The sequence below is a fragment of the Euprymna scolopes genome, chromosome 8 (genome assembly GCF_053919585.1).
Source record: "Euprymna scolopes isolate OS-2025 chromosome 8, ASM5391958v1, whole genome shotgun sequence".
Taxonomy (NCBI): Eukaryota; Metazoa; Mollusca; class Cephalopoda; order Sepiida; family Sepiolidae; genus Euprymna; species Euprymna scolopes.
Window position 1 is genome coordinate 42,848,098 of NC_136489.1, and position 18,230 is coordinate 42,866,327.

At 33.3% G+C, this 18,230-nt stretch overlaps 1 protein-coding gene across 2 annotated transcripts in view; it reads right to left on the bottom strand.

The window, feature by feature from the left end:
* The window catches only part of LOC145283531 (mitochondrial proton/calcium exchanger protein-like), a 133,528-nt gene that overhangs the window by 101,099 nt on the left and 14,199 nt on the right, over nt 1-18,230 (bottom strand). Inside the window, exon 1 of one of the 2 annotated variants that reach the window (XM_080132402.1) lies at nt 17,808-17,961. The exons of the other annotated variant lie outside the window; for it this stretch is intronic. The gene's annotated coding sequence lies outside the window, so the exon portion shown is untranslated. Of the gene's footprint in view, nt 1-17,807; nt 17,962-18,230 lie in introns of those variants that run through there. 2 annotated transcript variants of the gene reach the window in all.

Genomic DNA, 18,230 nt, shown 5'->3' on the forward strand with positions numbered 1-18,230 from the left:
GTGGACCGGAGCGTTGTCCTTCAGAAGGAGGGTACCTTTGCTGATCTTGCCCCGCCTCTTGATTTTGATAACTCCCCCTAATTTCCTCAAAAGTGAAGCATAATAGGCTCTTGTAATTGTGGTACCCTTTGCCAGGAAATCTGTCATCACTACTCCGTCCTGGTCCCAGAAAACTGTGAGCATGACCTTGCCAGTGGAGGGCTGCACCCTTGCCTTCTTTGGAGGTGATGAGTCCAAGTGCTTTCACTGCACTGACTGGGCTTTGGTCTCTGGATCATAGTGATGGACCCAGGTTTCATCCTGTGTAATCAGTCTTTTGAAAAACTTTGACTCATCTTCTTGGCACATCTCCAAATTCATCCTCGAGCATTCGACGCATTCTCATTTCTGGAATGGTGTGAGCAACCTGGGAATCCATCTGGCAGACCTTATGCATATGCAAATGGTTATGAATGATAGTTTCCACAGACCCTGTACTAATCTTGACATCTTGGGCTATTTGGCGAATAGTAATGCGCTGATCTTCCAAAATGGCAGCCTCAACTTGACGGACAGATGCCTCATCAATGACAGAAGGGGAGGGGGGCGAGCAGGTCTGGGAGCTGTTTCCACAGACTTCCGGCCATGTTTGAATTCACGATGCCAGCGTTTTACAAGGTCATATGATGAGGCATTATCACCATAAGTTTCTTTCATTTCATCAAAAGTCTCCTGTGGTGTGCGTCCTTTCAAATGCAAAAACCGGATCACTGCTCGACATTCAACAGGCTCCATTTCACACCTGACTCAGTTCAAACACCTGTAAAAAGAAACCACAATTAGTTCAGAGTTGTAATTTGCCACATAACCCATAGAGATATAAATCATTGCACGTGCAAAATTTCAGCTAGATCAGACAACTAGAAGTGGGTCAAGGGCATTACTTATTGCACGTCCCTCGTATGACTGCGACTAGCTACCCACCTGTTTATGTCCCTTCATCATATGCTGAGTAGAAGAGGTACGGCTAAACAGGTTTCAGTTGTATGGCTTCTTTTCAGATTATAACAAGCAACGTAAACACTAGGCTTGGTTGGTTTGTTTTAGGTGTATCAACCCTTTTCAAGTTATTTCATACCGAATTCAGTCATTTTGGTAAAAGTTTTATGCTTCAAGTTCTTTATATATTGAAATATTTATTTATGGAGTTTGGTTTGGTTGCTTTTTTTTGGGGGGGGGGGGGCTTTACAGAACATAATCAAGTTTTGCAAATATAAAGGGGGGAAAAAAGCAACATCAATTTTTGGTACATTATAAGTCAGGAAGCAAATAAAAAAAAAAAAAAAAAAAAAAAAAAGCAATGCAATCTTAACTTAATTTTCAAAAGCAAAAAACAAAATTTGCTTAGTACTGCAAGAGTATTATATACCAAAACGGATTTTCTGGTTATATTCATACTGTCATCGCAAACTTGTTAGCTATGACATTTTAACACCATGAAATTTCCATTTTAGTTAAGAATATATTTTCACTTAACTGAAGCATCCAAATGTCTACACGCTGTATGAAAGGTTACAATGATAATGTTGAAGATGTTGTAATTACTAGAGTTGAAGAAGATGCAGTTTTCAACATTATAACATCTGATACAGGTGTTTCAGGTTAAATATGTTTTTTAAAACTTATTTTTCATATATATATATATATATATATATATATATATATATATATATATATATATATATATATATATATTTATTTATTATTTATTCCATTTTCACCCCAAATAAAGCACAGTGCCACTTTGATGTAGGGGGTTACTATCCGGGACAAAAGTTGCAGGGACACTATGTAGGGAGTCGAGCAGCAAGAGGTCTATTCACATTACACTTGAACTTCTGTATGTCAATACAGTTCGAAAAACATGAACTCGGAAGAGAGTTCCAGAGTCTAGCAGTTCTGGGGAAGAAACTATTAGAGTAGAAGGCTTTCTTACATCTATGGATCTCTATTGTGTAGAGGTGGGACTTGGCTGCTTGTCGTGTTCATCGGGGGTATTTATGTCGAGGGAGTACAAGGGCTTGTAGTTGGTCAAAATACTTGTAAAACAGGCAGAAAAATGCAACATTTCGTCGATGGAACATTGGTTGAAGCTTGGATAACAGTTTAGGACCTATCAGGTTGGCGACTCTCTTCTGAACTCTGCCCCAGAGCGAGAGACTAGTAGCAGGTGCATCAGCCCAAATGTGACAACAATACTCCATACATGGGTGAATGGTGGCCTTGTAGAGGTACAGGATACTTTCAGGCATAAGTAATTATATATATATATATATTATACTTAAAAAAAAAAAATCAATAAAATAAAAAAAAGTCTTATTGACCGTTGTTATTTTCATAAAACTAAAAAAGATTTGTCAAAAAAAAAAAAAAAAAAAAAAAAAGTAGCTAACTAAAACACCTTGAGGAAATTTAAAATTTTGAATAACCAGATAAAATGCTTTTGAAACCATGTTTAAGATGCAAATATTTTATTAAAAATTAATTAGATATATTTTTAAACTCACCTTTTTCTTATTGATTTTCAATATTTAGAGAAATTGTTTGCTTTTTTGTTTTTTTACCAAAAATTTAGAAATGGTTTTATTTTAATTAGAAATCTCCTGGACTCATGTTATTTTAAATAAAATATTTGAATCCTAAATGTAGTTTAAAAGGCATGTTGTCTGTTTATTCAAAATCATTTAACAAATGTAACATTTTATAATAAAAAAAATCATCTATTTAACCAATGTTATCTATAATATAAATCTCACCTGTCTGTTTAAAATGTATGTATGTATGTATGTTTGCCTAAAACTTTTGACAGAGGCGACAGATTTTCACAAGATCGGTATCGTTTTGAAGCTCGACCCTTCGGACGGCAAATATAAAAAAATTGGCTAAAACCATTAATTCCTTAACTCTCAAGTGAGCACTTTTTAACAGGGAGGGGTCGCTTTTTCAAAAGTCATTCTCTCTTTTCAATTGACTAGCCTTAATTTAAACCTTCGCCACTTCCGGTTTGGCGATGGGCATAACGGCAAATACATCACATTTTTTTTCACATTCTTCTCCTCCTTCATGGTACGGATTCGAGCCTGCCTGCCTACTACAACTTTTTTTGTTTTTGTTTTTTGCTCAACACACACTTCTAAACATCCAGGCAATGCCAGACACCCAGGCTAGTATTTTATAACTACAAAAAAAAAATCATCTATTTTTAAAAAAATCATTTATTTTAACCCATGTAATATTTTTTGCCTTAAAATTTTTTAATATAGTCTTCCTCTTTCTCGACGGGTCTTTGTTATAGAAACACATGCACAAAATGAAGACTGGGTTCAAAATGTGTGTGTGTGTGTGTGTGTGTATATATATATATGTGTGCATACACGCAACTTCAAAGCAGCAGCCATCTTGTGTTAGATACACTGAAAACCTCCACTTGATCTGCTAGCAAATGCATTAAGACTGCACGTAGATTGTATGCACTGCTACCCATCCACTCGTTAGGAGAAAGGATGTCATCCGAGTTAAAATAAAAAGATAAATCTGTTGTATCTTAAGTTTCAAATAGAAAATCACAAAACACACATAATAAATGGCACCAAAAAATTCCTTACAAAGTGATTACAACTATATTTGATGTTCAAAATGTGCTGATAGAATATTTTGGTATCTCTTGACCAATATTTACAAAAAAACAAATGAACACTTAACCGACTTACTTTCTTTTACCAATCAAATACTTAGAATGTGAGGTCTTATTTTCTTTTTGGCAAAGAATCAAAAACCTAGTAATAATAATAATAACAACGGATTCCTAACAGAATGGAAACCAATTTCTAAAATTAAATTATAACATTTTGAACCAATCAAATTGAAAATAATCTTGAATAAATTATCTGATTAACCGACATTTAAGCAATTCCAAGAACTGGAAATTTCGGATTAATTCGGATGCTTCTTGAAAAGAAAGAAAACAATTCCAGATAGATTCAATTAAAGTATTTAAAGGTTTATATATTTTCTATAATTCTTGGAAACTACTGAGTTGATCTAGCAGAAATTTTGCAACCAGCTTTGTTATGACAAGGTGCAGCGAACTAAGTATTATGGTATCTACTCACTGCACAGTTATGGATTAGTATTTAATGCAAAAATGAGCATAAATTTAATCATAATCAGCCATCAATTTGACAAAGCAATCATTTTAAGTCAATGGCCTTTAACTTTTGCTCATAGACTAAAAAGTCTATCTCTCTCTCTCTCTCTCTATATATATATATATATAAAGCTGAACGTCTGTGTGTGTGTGTGTGTGTCTGGTCACGCATAGGCTCCTATAGGGTTGACTATTATAGAAAACTGATCATATAATGATAGATGTATCGAGACACAGGAATGGGTATGTTTGATCTGGCATAATGATGATTTATTAAAATTGTGGGGTCTGCGTACGCACCTGGTCGACAAAGTATGGAAATAAAAAATTTAAAAATTAAAAAAAAAAAAAAAAAAACGTTTACAAGTGTTTTTTATATAGATGTACATAATACTTTGATAAGTACGTTTTAACTTAAATAGGGAGGATATAATAAAATTGTGGGGTCTGCATTCGCGCCTGGCCTTCATAGAATGGAAATAGGCACAAACTTTAATAAAGACTTTTCATATCTATCTGCGTAAGTATACTTTGATAATTATGTTTCAGTTTGAAGAAATATGATATAATAAAATTATGGGGTGTTCGTTCGTGCCTGACCGCCATAGAATGGAAATATGTCAAAGTTTAACAAGGTTTTTTAATATAGATCCACAGAATATTGTGATAAGTGTTTCAGTGTGAACAGGTATGGTATAATAAATTGTGGAGTTTATCTATTATATTTTTACTTTCATCATAGTTTGCTTTGATACCCTCAAATTCGAAGCTATCTCTTTACAACCCTTCCTTTTCATAAGCTATCATACTTTCATAAATCAGAGTCCATTTTCTGTAGGCTGCTTTTGAACCCAGTCAACGATGGGTACTTTTGCTAGTATATATATATATATATATAATGACCACCAAATTTATGGAGTGTTTTTGATTTTTTGTAACAGAATCTGTCTTTAAAAATCTACCAAAAATCAGGTAATTATCTAATCAATATAAAATTATCACCGATTGATCAGTAAAGAATGCACTTTATAAGGGTGTAACTTTTGTTTTCATATTCATTGTATAAATATATTTTTCGGGGACTTCATGTCCCTTCCCTACCTCATTTGTCCCTTAGCATAACTTATTATTAATTAGAAAATAAGGAAAATGATTTTAGTTATGAAATTAAAAACTGACAAAAAGTGATATTAAAACTGAGAAATATAATGCTAAAAATCTATGTTTGATGTAAAAATAGAAAAAAAAAGCAGGAAAAATTTAAAGCTTGATTGATCAATTATTATGAAGGAAAAAAATTATAAAGCTAAAAATAACATTTTAGTATAAATGACGTTAATTATAATTTAATTCAATTGTTTAAAAAAATCTATTTGCCTGTCTAGTTACATTAAGGTCCAGGAAAATGCTTAAATAAATATTTAAACGCAACTGGGTTCCCATACATAAAATCCAAGAGGGCAACAGTAAGCACATGGTTCCTAAAATGTATGAGATTCTGCTAAATAATTGAATTATTTGAATTTATTTAAATATAAGTTAATTATATTCTCATATTTTTGCATATTCTTATAGCCAATCATAGTAAATTTTCTTTAGAAATAAAGGTTAGTTTAATGGATTGGAAAACCTTTTAAAAAAAATATTTATGTTTTGTTGACATTCAGCAAAAACTGGGTCAAACGAGTTTTTTTTCTTTTCTTTTTTTCATTTAAAACTTACAATTCTATTAAAAATTTAGAAAAGGATTATATTATTCTGCTTTTAACATAATAAACTTCAACGTTTTATTTGTCTGGTAAAAGTTGATCAGAAATAACGGATTTTAATAAGCTTTAGGAAAAGCCGTTTTTGATCAATTGGCGGTCACTATATATATATATATATATATATATATATATATATATATATATATATATATGGAGAGAGAGATGAAAAGCAATCAGCCATGAATTTAAAACCCAAATCAAAACAGCAGTCTTTGTATACAACAATATTTTTTCAGGTATAGCTTTATTACAATAATTATATCAATTTTATATCATAGAATGGTGTAACAAATTCTATGAACACCTGGCATGAATGCAGACTGTACTACATTAGTGTTACACCTTGAAACTAGACTGAAGGAAAAGAAAGTAATTTAATAAGAGTTTAACAGTCAACAACAGATGAAATAAAAAACCTTTGTTTTTCGTGTACTGCATTTTCAACAATCGGTTAATCTCATCTTTTAAAAAAGGTGAAGTGGAGGATGATTATGTATAGAGGAAATTGATGTAGCATATATATATACATCGTTCGGGAGCAAGACAACATCTTGATTCATCTGACCAGAAAACATTCCTAAACTAGTCTGTATCAGTTCATCAAGTAGTTTTATTTTTACAAAGAAAATCATTTTTAAGCGATTAATGGAAATTCATAGGTACCAACATAAATCTAATGAGTAAAATGCAGAAAAATGTTGAAACTGAAATTTGTGAATTCTTTGAATCAAAGCCAAAAAGATTTTACAGTGATAAATTAATAAGCTTCTTAATAGATGGAAGGAAGTCATAGATAATCTAGGAAAGTATATTGATGAATCTTTAATAAAATGTAACATTTGGTCAATTCTTTTCTTTATTCATGAATTCGGACAGAACTTATGGGATGACTTGAGATATAGATATAATATATACAACCATGTGTGTGTGTATGTATGTATGTATGTATATCATACATACATACACACACACATAGCTGTATATATTATTTGGAAATATTTTCAACACAAACTGGATTAAAATCAGATGACCTAACTATAATTTGACTGGTTTGTTGCTAAGAAACAGAAACAAACACTTCACGAAAGCATGTGCGCAAAGTGCATGGTTTTGATTGGGTTAATCTGCAGCAAACACCAAACTAATCTAGTTTATCAACTTTTGAGGGTCAACTGGGTTGAGTTTCGTCAGGATAGACAGTTCTTCAGTGTTTTGTACTCATTTGGTTTAATAGAAATAGTTTACATTTTTGCCCTTGGCAATGCAGGATAGTCCTACTAGTTAATAATAAACAAAAAAGGGGGGGGCACATTTTCTACTAAGAGGCAAGGTTAAAGTTGCAATAATCAGTGTGACACAATGGGGTAATTTCACTAGTACAATATTAATCAATTGAATCAAATAAGTCATTAAATAATGAACAGAAATTGGAGGCAATAATATTTTTTATGAACAATTTAACAGATCATATTCTTTGTATTCAAGTGACAACCAAAATTATCAATTTCGATTATGAATAATCAAAGTTGAAAAGGTCATGATAAAATCATAATTTTGAAAGTGTGTATTCCTCATGACTGAGATGACAGTTGATAGAAAATAGTCAAATTGAATTGTGATTACAATTTGAAAAGTTATACGTTTTAGGTTGAACTGGAAAAATTATTTGCTTAGGCTTAACTTAGATCCATGTTCTGTGCAGTTATTCATCCGAACGTATTTGTGTTGGTTTCCTTTTTCAGATGTTGACTGGCTTTGATGATATATCTTAAGTCTACTTGAACATGGTGCTACGAAAAGAGAATCTCACCAATCCTGACTGGGCATCATTGCTTCAACAAGCAGGCATACCACAAGACTCTGCTCTTACATATGCTGACATTTTTCACAAACACCGCTTGGACCTCAAACAACCTTCCCGAGTTGGGCAAAGGCATATTAACGGCATTGAACATTACTACTCTCGGTGATCAACACAATCCTGCACATGGGAAAACAATATAGTGGGCATGCCTCGGAAACTTGGAGGGAGCTTGCATACAGACATCCATCTACATTGGTGAAATCATCCAGCATTATTCCGGAGATGACAATATCAATTTCGAAAATTTTGTACAGATTGGATTGTATACCACACTATCACATCTATCCCACCAACTGACCAGACTGCTCACCTGTACAGTACATGAAGGGTTTCCTAACAAATGCACAATGTTGGACTCTGCTTTCCGTGATTTCTGGGAAGTACGCAACAGGCTATCATTTATTGATGGACTTCTGTTTTTGGATGATCATCTTATTATCCCACCTCTTTTGCGAAGACAGGTTTTGGAACACCCGCACTCTGCACACCAAGGTTCTACGCCCATGAGTGCTCAAGCCAACCAATGTGTAAACTGGCCAGGCATGCACAGAGATATCACCAACTACCAGAGATGTTGTGTGAAAACATGTAATGTGTATCGTAAGTCGCAACAAGCCAAACCATTGATTCTTACAGACCTTTCTGAGTACCCATTTCAACACGCGTGCATGGACGTTTTTTATTGATCATTTCAGTTACCTTGTTATCACTGATCGTTTTAATGGCTGAATCAATGTGTGCCATTTTAAACTGGGGGAAGCCACATCCACTCTGTTGGTTGAGATTGTCAGAGAGTATTTTTCAATTTATGGGGTTCCTGAGGAAGTAGCCTCTGATGATGGTCCACAATTCACAGCTACTACATTTAAAAACTTCTTAACATCTTGGTGTCAGACACTGGCTCTCTTTGGTGGGATATGAACAATCAAACAAGAGGGCAGAAATTGCTGTAAATACAGCAAAACATTATTCGGATGGGAAAACATTTCATCCCAAGGGTCCCTCAACACTAATGCTAGTTAAAGCAATCCTCCAATGTTGAAACACTCCACTTCAGGACGGTAAATTGAGCCCTGAACAGATTTTTTCCATAGGCAGCTCTGCAACGCTCTCCCAAATAAATCCAAAAGCTACCAACTTCAAAACTGGTTGATTACGGCTCAAAACTGAAATTTTCAATTTCATAAGAAACACCCGGCCATCATGGCAGAATACAATTGCAAAATAAAGGAACTGCACCCACTACCCATCAGTACACATGTTCTGGTCTCTTGAAAAAACAAGCGATGGCGCACACAGAGTCAGATCCAGTCCCAAAAATTCAGGCAGTACACTATTAAGCTGCTTGGTTCAGGCAGAACATCATTGATCAACCGACGCTTCTTATGTCAATGCATGCCAATCAAGCCTTTTATCACATATCTAGTGGCCCATCAGCGACTGGTGGATCATTCTCAGGAATTCTGATCCTGTCACCCTCTGAAATGAGGTTGGCTGAAGGATTACCCATGGAAACACAATGCAACCCTATTATTGAGACCCCTGCCATGAACCCTATAGAAAATGTAGCTGCACCACCGGTGCACAACCTGCCCACAGCTCCTGCCTTGAAAAGGGTTCCAAGAGCACTGATGGACTATAATATAAAAAGGGCTGAAAGAGACCTGTACCTCAAGGGTGGGAGATGTGAAGTAATTCTGCAAAAATTTTATTCATCTGTGTGTACTAATCCTACAAACTTTACTTTCTTGAACCCATGTGGAAACTCAAACTAATTGGACAATGGAGCTGTGGAGTTATTCAACTGAACGTATTTGTGTTTGTTTCATTTTTTTCAGATGTTCACTTGCTTTAATGATATACCTTTTTGAACAATTACAAAATAATTTTCACCTCAGATCAATTAAAAACAATTTATGTTACCAAATTAAAAAGGTCACACGAGTGCACCTAATATATTTGATATTAATCATGAATATACTTATCTGTCAATAAATAGGAAAGTGTGCTATTCTTGAAATATGATGCAGCCTACATATTATAACTTGCTGTTAGAGTCCACGTTTTTAGGTGAAACTAAGGTTCTCGTTGATAGACCGATAGCAGAAAATACACGATTTGTGCTTGGGTTGTAAATTACAAACCTCAAGTGAAAGTTCTCAATAAAAGAACTGATGCTTTGAGAGCTCAGTAGAAGGCAGCTGACCAGTCCAAAAAGGGACTGAAGTTGCCAACGGATCAAAGACTTAAAGTTTGACTTTAAGGGGATAAATAAAAGCATGTATTGAGTTTCAAAATCCTCTAAGCAAAAATTAGCACCAGTAGATTTTTCCAACTTATCTTTTCTCCCCTAACAAGTTTTTGTACTTATTATTATTTAAGTTTTCTTTTTCTTGTTTTTGGGTTGCCAACAACACTGACCACTTACCATAATTTCCAACTATACGTTGTGTAAAAACTCAAGTTCTGCAAAAATTTTAAACACAGTATGACCATAAAACGATTGACAGAGCAACTAATTGGAACACATGCAGTCTTCATAGAACATTTGTCCAAATTTGGTGCCTCAAGACATAATCTGTTTTTAATGGACATCACTCCAGAAAAGGCATGAAGCCATTTTACGTAAAGAAAAAAATTACAACTTCAAAGTCAAAAATTAGCTAATGATTAGAGTTCAATGGATAAATTCTGATGCAGAAAACAGAAACTTTGTCAGAAACATTGTTCATGAAATGTGAAAACGAAAAAACGCTTGGATCCAATTTTCAGGACTTTTTAATATTATTTTAGATCGCCTTGTTGCCTTTGCTTAAGATATAATTCCAAACCAGAGTTATGCAGTTGGAAAAATATAAAGTCAGATTTAGACAGCTAAGAATTCTTATTCATGATTATATTTATAATCAACTTCAACACCTACGAGTCTCATGTGTCCAATTCAGACGCATTCCAAAACCTCTCGTTCTGCAACTCTTCTTAGAAACTAAGGATAACCTGTAAAATTTAAGCAATGTCTCAGTCCCATAGACACATCATGGTGAAGATAAGAAAACCAGTTTTAAAATGTCGCACAGCCTGGAAACGGAATTCAAACTGTTTATTCCCCAGGCTCTAATAAAAATGTTGCATCCAAAATTTCAAGACACGTTTAAGACAAGCACCTGAAGAAAGTCAGAGCACAAAACAGCTTATGTATCGTGATAACACAAGATGATAAAATCAGTCTGAAAATTATAAATGAAAATGTGTCGATTGTGCAGTATAGTTAAGAAAAAAAGGGATAAAAACCAAATAATTGTTACCAAATGTCAGAAAAATAACTTTTCTGCTAAACTGATTCTATGTTTACTGATTCTATGAAAAAATGCAAAGATTATTCTAATCCAATTGGCAACCACCCTCAGACTTCCACTAACGCTTTTTTTTATTATCTTTTAAACCTGAAATTTGTCACTAAATTGGCAGCAATAACGGAAACCATGTTTGCTTGGCTAAGTAAAAGTGACAATAACAAATGCATAAGTAATGATCAGTAAACACACATGAAAAAAATACAATTAGGTAACAAATTTTATTGCGTTTGGTAACAGTTATTTGTTAGTGTTTTTAAAATTTTTTTCACTTTTTATTTTTACAAACTTTATACTTAAATATGGTACAATGAAGATTGTCTGCACACGAGACAGTGATAAGCAGTGATAAGCAAGATATGGTCCCTTCTGATTAAACATTATCCTTTTTTTAGATAACATAACCCCCCCCCCCTTCTTTTCCATGTTAAGAATGGCTGACAAACATTAACAGTCACGGTCGAAACCGAATGAAGGAAAAATTCCATATAGGTATTAAAAATGGTCTTATGTTGTTTTTCTTATACGCTAGCAGTTCAGCCCAGCTTTTCTCGGGCCTATGTACTGTTCATAACTTTATGTGCATATGCATATATATATATATATATATATATATATATATATATATATATATATATATATATTAAAATGTTTACTCATGTCCAGGTAATCTATATCTAAAATTTCAAGTGTTTGGATCCAAAATTGGCGGAGGAGTTTGGTAGAGTCTGCAAAGGTCAACTCTTTCAACTTTGACCTCTTGGCAGCCAAATTTTCGCCCCAAAACTAATTAAAAAGCTTGCTGCATGTCTGAATACCCTTTATGTAAAATTTCAAATGTTTAGACCCAAACTTTGCTGAATAGTTTGCTAGAGACCGCAAAGGTCAAATCTTTTGAACTTTGATCCTCTTGTTAGCCAATTTTTTGGACAAATACAGATTAAAAAGCTTGCCCTATGTCTGAATACACTTTAACTTTGACCTCAATTTTGACCCCTTAACATATGTTTTGGGCTCAAATCAAGTTAAAAAGTTTGATCCATGTAAAAAAAACTACATCTAAAATTTCAAGTGTTTAGACCCAAAATCGGTGGAAGAGTTTGGTAGTCAAAGGTCAAATCGTTGAACTTTGACCCCTTGACAGCCAAATTTCTGGTCGAAAACCGATTAAAAAGATTTTCCCAAATCTCAAATACCCCTTATATCAAAATCTCAAGTCTGCAGACTGAAAATTGACAGAGTAATTTGGTAGAGAAATGCGCGCGCGCACACACACACACTTTCTGCTTTTGACGCGACCTTTAATGTTTGCTAAAATAGCTTTTTTGATCCAGCCAAATGGACAGCAGAAACTGGAATGATTAATTTTAACTGAAGCGCTCAAACGTGGCTACAAGAGAGAGAAAAAAGTAGAGATTATATTGGATAATAAAGGCTTCATATCAGTCGTTATTTTAAAGGTGAGTATTGAAATGGAAATAAAGTAAAAATTTACCACCGGAATTTAAAAAAAAAATAAAATAAAAAAAATAAAAATCAGGAAAACTAAGAATATATTGAAAAAAATTAACTTGTAAATTTAATCACCACATGAAAAAAAAAAGTAAAAGAGGAAGTTGCTTAATGCTTCACGCAAGGTGTGGCGTGATCGCCATATCACCTCATACACGCTTTCATATAAATGTAAACAAAAGAAAATCTGAACTAATCTTAATTTAAAGAAAAAAAAAAAAAAAGATTAACAGTAAAGATGAACGTGTGTTATTAAACTTTGTTGATTGATTTAAACAATTTGTTTTTATATAAAGACTCACATTTCAAAGCAAAATATAGAAAATTAGATTCGGAATTTTAACTCATTGTTCTATTTTAATAAGAATTATAAGAAACTTTTTTTTTCGACTACTCCAGTATAAAAAAATGTATAATGCAATGATATTGTAATTTTTCTTAAAACATTCTCGTAAGAACAAATGATTTATTTTTCAAATTACAGTTACCTCCTTTAGAACAATAGGTTTAAATTCCGAATAAACGAAAAAATATCATTTAATTTTTTTTATAAAAAAAAAAATAAATAAATAAAGTCATTATCTGTTGTAAAATTCTATAAAAAAAAAAAATAAAACTCATAAAAAATAAGCCATTTAAAGATAGAGTAATTTGGGGGTATGTTTTACGATAGACAACAGAAGGAAAACGTAGCAAAGATATAACTAAATATTACAAAAGGCAATAGAAGTTCTTTTCTTAGTCACCTACATGGATAAGTTTTGTGTTGTTTTAACTGTGTTTAAAGGGTGAGACAGTACACAAGTAGTGCTGCTTGCTGAGCAGAGCACTTGAAATGCCTTTAGAGTCCCGAGAATCGCTCAAAACCCGAAACTAATTTTTTAAAATACTGATAGCAATCCAGTATTCCAGTATCCACCTAATAAATATCCCGGTGGTATTTATTTGTTCGATTTCTGTCCTTGTTCTCGATACTTCAGAAGATCATGTCACCGTCTTCTGTTTTCGTTTTACAGGAAAATCTTTTTCAACAAGGCAATTGTGATGTTTTTATCCCTATCCAGAGTACTTCCCTTTTATTGTGTATCCCTCGTGGGGAGGCATGTAAATCGAGACTATTATAATTAGCTCGGTAGATATTTTTTTTAAAGTAGGAGAATTCCCGGTTATCCTGACGCTCCGCACTTCTTTATTTACATTGGAAGTGACGTCACACAAATCTTATAATACGGATGGCTACAATTGTAAAAATAATTTGTTTCATTTTTCTTTCATTTTGAGCTCCTTTTTTCTCCCGTTTGTTTTTGTTTTCTACAATTAATAAACCAGTTTACAAGTAAAAAATAATTTGTTTTAGCGAGTTTAATTTTTTTCTCTCCCATTTGTTATATTGGTATTTGAGCGGAGAATCTAACATTTCTTTTCATTTTGAGAATTTGTTTTAGTTTTTAATTACTAACACAGCGGAGAATTTAACTTTTTTTTTTTTCTCTCCCATTTCTTATTTTGAGCGGAGAATTTATTTTATTTTCATTTTGAGCTCTTTTTCCGATCCGGCGTTACCTTTTATAGGTACTCCTGCAGTCCTGCACTTTACGACCCGAGCTATTTTTTAACGCTATTATTTAGAAACCTATTATTTAACATGGGGAAGGGAGGGTGTATTGTAACTATTCTGTTTACCTAACAATTCAATTTAAAAAAAAAAGGTAAATATGAAGAATTACTCCACCCTCAAATTCCTTTAAAATTACCACTCTTAAAGGTTTTCGGGGTCGCTGAAAATGAAAATAACGTTTAAAATTACGACAAACGAGTGGTTTCCAAGATTGAATTTACTTGTAAACTGGTTTATTAATTGTAGAAAACAAAACAAACGGGAGAAAAAGGGAGCTCAAAAGCAAAGAAAAATAAAACAAATTATTTTTACAATTGCAGCCATCCGTATTATAAGATTTGTGTGACGTCACTTCCAATGTAAATAAAGAAGCGCGGACGCGGAGCGTCAGGATAACCGAATTCCCAGAAGCTAATATTAATCATTTATGACATCATTTTCAAATCATTTATTCCAATATTCATTCATTTATTTAATCAACAATGCTGGTGCGCCGTGCGGTGCTCGGTGCTGTCTCCTACAAACGAACCAAACCGATTTTTTTCCCCGAAATAAACCTAAAACTTAAATAAGGTTATGCTAGGCTTTAAAAATTTGTATAAGTACCTCAATGTCAAAGTTATGAATATATCCACACGTGCGTGCGTGTGTGTATTTTCCGAATCTCGCTAAGTTCAGTCACGCTGATGAGTCATAATACCGACGAAACACGTGTCCGTGGATATTTATAAAACGTGTCGCTCCTCATCTGGGGTATTGGTAAGGAAAAATTATTTATAATTAGCATTTAGCTAGAGATAGATTTGATTTTCCCAATTAAAAATAAAATAAAACTACTTGATTTTTTTTTTTTTTTTTTTTTTTTGCGTTGTTTTACAATTTGTCACTGTTCTGAGTGAGGCAACTCTCTTTTGCTAAAAGATTCATTAATTTTTTTTCCTCTCCATCTCATAATTTAGGAAGCTAATAATACTGTCAGTAAGTTTTCACAAGCGGTTTACAAAAACATACTTTTACATTTTATGTAATTATAGAACTTGTATAGTTTTTAACAGATGATTTGCTTCGGCAGTTTAATTAAATGTTTTTCCGTAACTGCCATCACAAGAACACCTCACCCTCACCGCCTCCCCAATGTAAACAGAATTTTTGTGAACTATTAAAACGGTTCTTCTAAGAAATTACGGCAGATGTGTATTTTATGTTGTAAAATAGCCTCTAACCCTTGCACGTCAGAAAATAAAAAATGTTATTGACATCGCCTAAACAAATGTAAATTTTTTTTTTCCACTTAATCGCAAAAAACAATATTATTTTATTTCTAAATCATGTTAAGAAACATTAAAAAACAAAAAAACTTATTGAAAATTATATAAAAAACAATTTTGTAAGTGCTTACAAAACAAATACAGGTTCGTTTTCAATTTAAATTTTAACCACATGTTGATAGACGGTTTTCCCTTTTGAACGTGCAAGGGTTAGAGGTGTAGAAAATAACTACCTACCTGCCACGGTGGCTGTGATGATCGAAGGAAACGGTAGCCTTCTTTAGTTCACCTTATATTAAGTTTATTGACATGCATGAATGAATGCATGAATGAAGTGTTCACGTGATTTTCAACACTTTTTTTTTTTTCTTTTAAAAGCGGCCGTATGCCGCATAGGGTTGTTCAACTCTTTGACAGGTTTAGCGCATCATCATCAGTCTACCAGTCCACTACCAGACCTCGGAGATACATCTAAGTCGCAACAAGGTAACTTGTTGCAACGTCACTTAGCTTTATCTTCTGGGAATTCCCTATATTATTTCGATCAGAGGCTATTTTGCAACCTAAAATAATACGCATCTGCCGAAATGATATTGCTTAATATTCGGAAAACTACTTATTTGCGGAAAAATTAAATGCGACATTCGTTTTCAGCGTACTCAGAAACCTGTTAGGTCGTCTTTTTAAAGTGTAAGTGAAAACTAGGGGGAAAAAAGCCCTCCCTCTTGAGAATGGGTTTTTTCTAAATAAAAACGTTATTTCAGAACGATCCGTATTCTGCATAAGTAACCCTATTTTACCTGACCCATAAAATCAATCCGACAGAAATGGTGTGCCTAATGGTTATCAATAGTGCCCTTACTTGTCAGGATTCGATAACGAAAGCCTTCAATGATGCTAACAGAATCTCTTCTGTTGAAGGTGGAGTATATCGCTGCTCGGGTCAATCCTTGGTTGAGGCGTAACCTCCCTTTGAGGAAGAGTTGTTTTGTTTTTTGCTGATTGCAAGAGGCGGCCCCATCGTGAAATGGCGACCTCTCGATTCATGGATATTTATTTTTATAGAGCCAGTGGTTTATACTTTCGAGAGGGTTGGGTTTCTTCTCCATATCCTCTTCTAAACACACTTTCCGGCCTTGTGGTACATAGGAAGTAAATAACGAGTTAGTCGGTAACCACTGAATACAACAGTTTCCTTCTAAATGATGATGAAAGATACTGAATAATAATGCAACGCGTGCCCCCCCCCTTCCGATCACTCCACTTTGCGGGTAGCATAGACTTCATTCGATACAGGAACGAACCTTACGCCAATCGCACACCTCCTCTACCCTTTTTACATAAGTACGTATGTACTTACAACTAAGAAATATAATTTTCAAAAATCAAGTTATTTTATTTTTAGGTCCGTGTTTTTTTTTTTCTTTAGGCAGGATTTTTATATTTTATTTATTAAATTATTAGATGATAGTTTTTTTTGTTGTTTTTTTTTTTTAGCCTATGTTAAGAATGGTTGGTTGATGTTTTATGCACTTGTGTCACTATGCTTTTTTAATAGTATTTTCGTGTTAAATTCAATTTTTACGATCTTTTTTTTTATTAAATTATTAGGTGGAAGTACAGACTAGTTACCTAGTTACCAAACACCCTTCCCTCCGTGTGTTAAGAATGGTTCTCAAAATAATAACATTATTTCAGTACGGTAACATAAGTACTCAACTGAATGCTTTTACTTTTCTAAATAATAACATTCACGATCCGTACTCTGCATACGAACACACAAATAATTGTATAATAGTCTACGATAAAGATTATTTCAAAGTTTATTACTATTATTATTATTATTATTATTATAGAAAAATCAATTCATTTATAATGCCTGGTTTCTTTTCTAATGAAAAAAGGTGGAGGCGGACAGTAATATTTATTTTTAGACATCCTTCTTCGAGAGTCTTCTAAAACAAATAGATCTTTTTGATTCCGGATATACAAAAAGAAAACACCAGAAAATCTTTATAAAACACGCTTCTAAAAGATTACTAGAAAATAAGAAATAACACGAATACAAATATCCACACAAAAGTAAATAATAATACATAAAGTTTTTCTCTCTTCTCACTTGAGAAAGTGCGTTATTATTTTTCAGAAAGAAATAAAACACTTCAGACAATCAATCAGCCTCTTTGAAGTCTTTTTTAATCGATACTGGGAATATATTTCGTATAAATCTGACTTACTGTAAGTAATTCGTCGACTGCGGTCAAGAATTTAGATCTGAGACAGACCGACATGCATGCTCTAGTATCCATGAACGTCCAAGAGAAATGAAAGGTGAACAAGGGGCGACCTCTACATTTGCAACGGCAAGGGGAGATAACTCCCGCTTGTATTATATAATCATTGGCTGCTGCTGCTATTACAGACAAATTCTAGAAACGGCCATTAACCTCCAGAAATTCACCTGTTTTCTCGTCTCAACGTGACTTACGAGTTGTTATTATTTTTTATTTACTATTAGTCGAATAATTATTAAAGTAAAAAACAATATTAATGAATGAAGCGATTATAAAATAATCCCATTAAAAAGAATATGAGTAATTACGTAATTAAATCCACCAAAATGCATTTCCGTTTCTAAAATTCGAAATATGAAAGGAAGT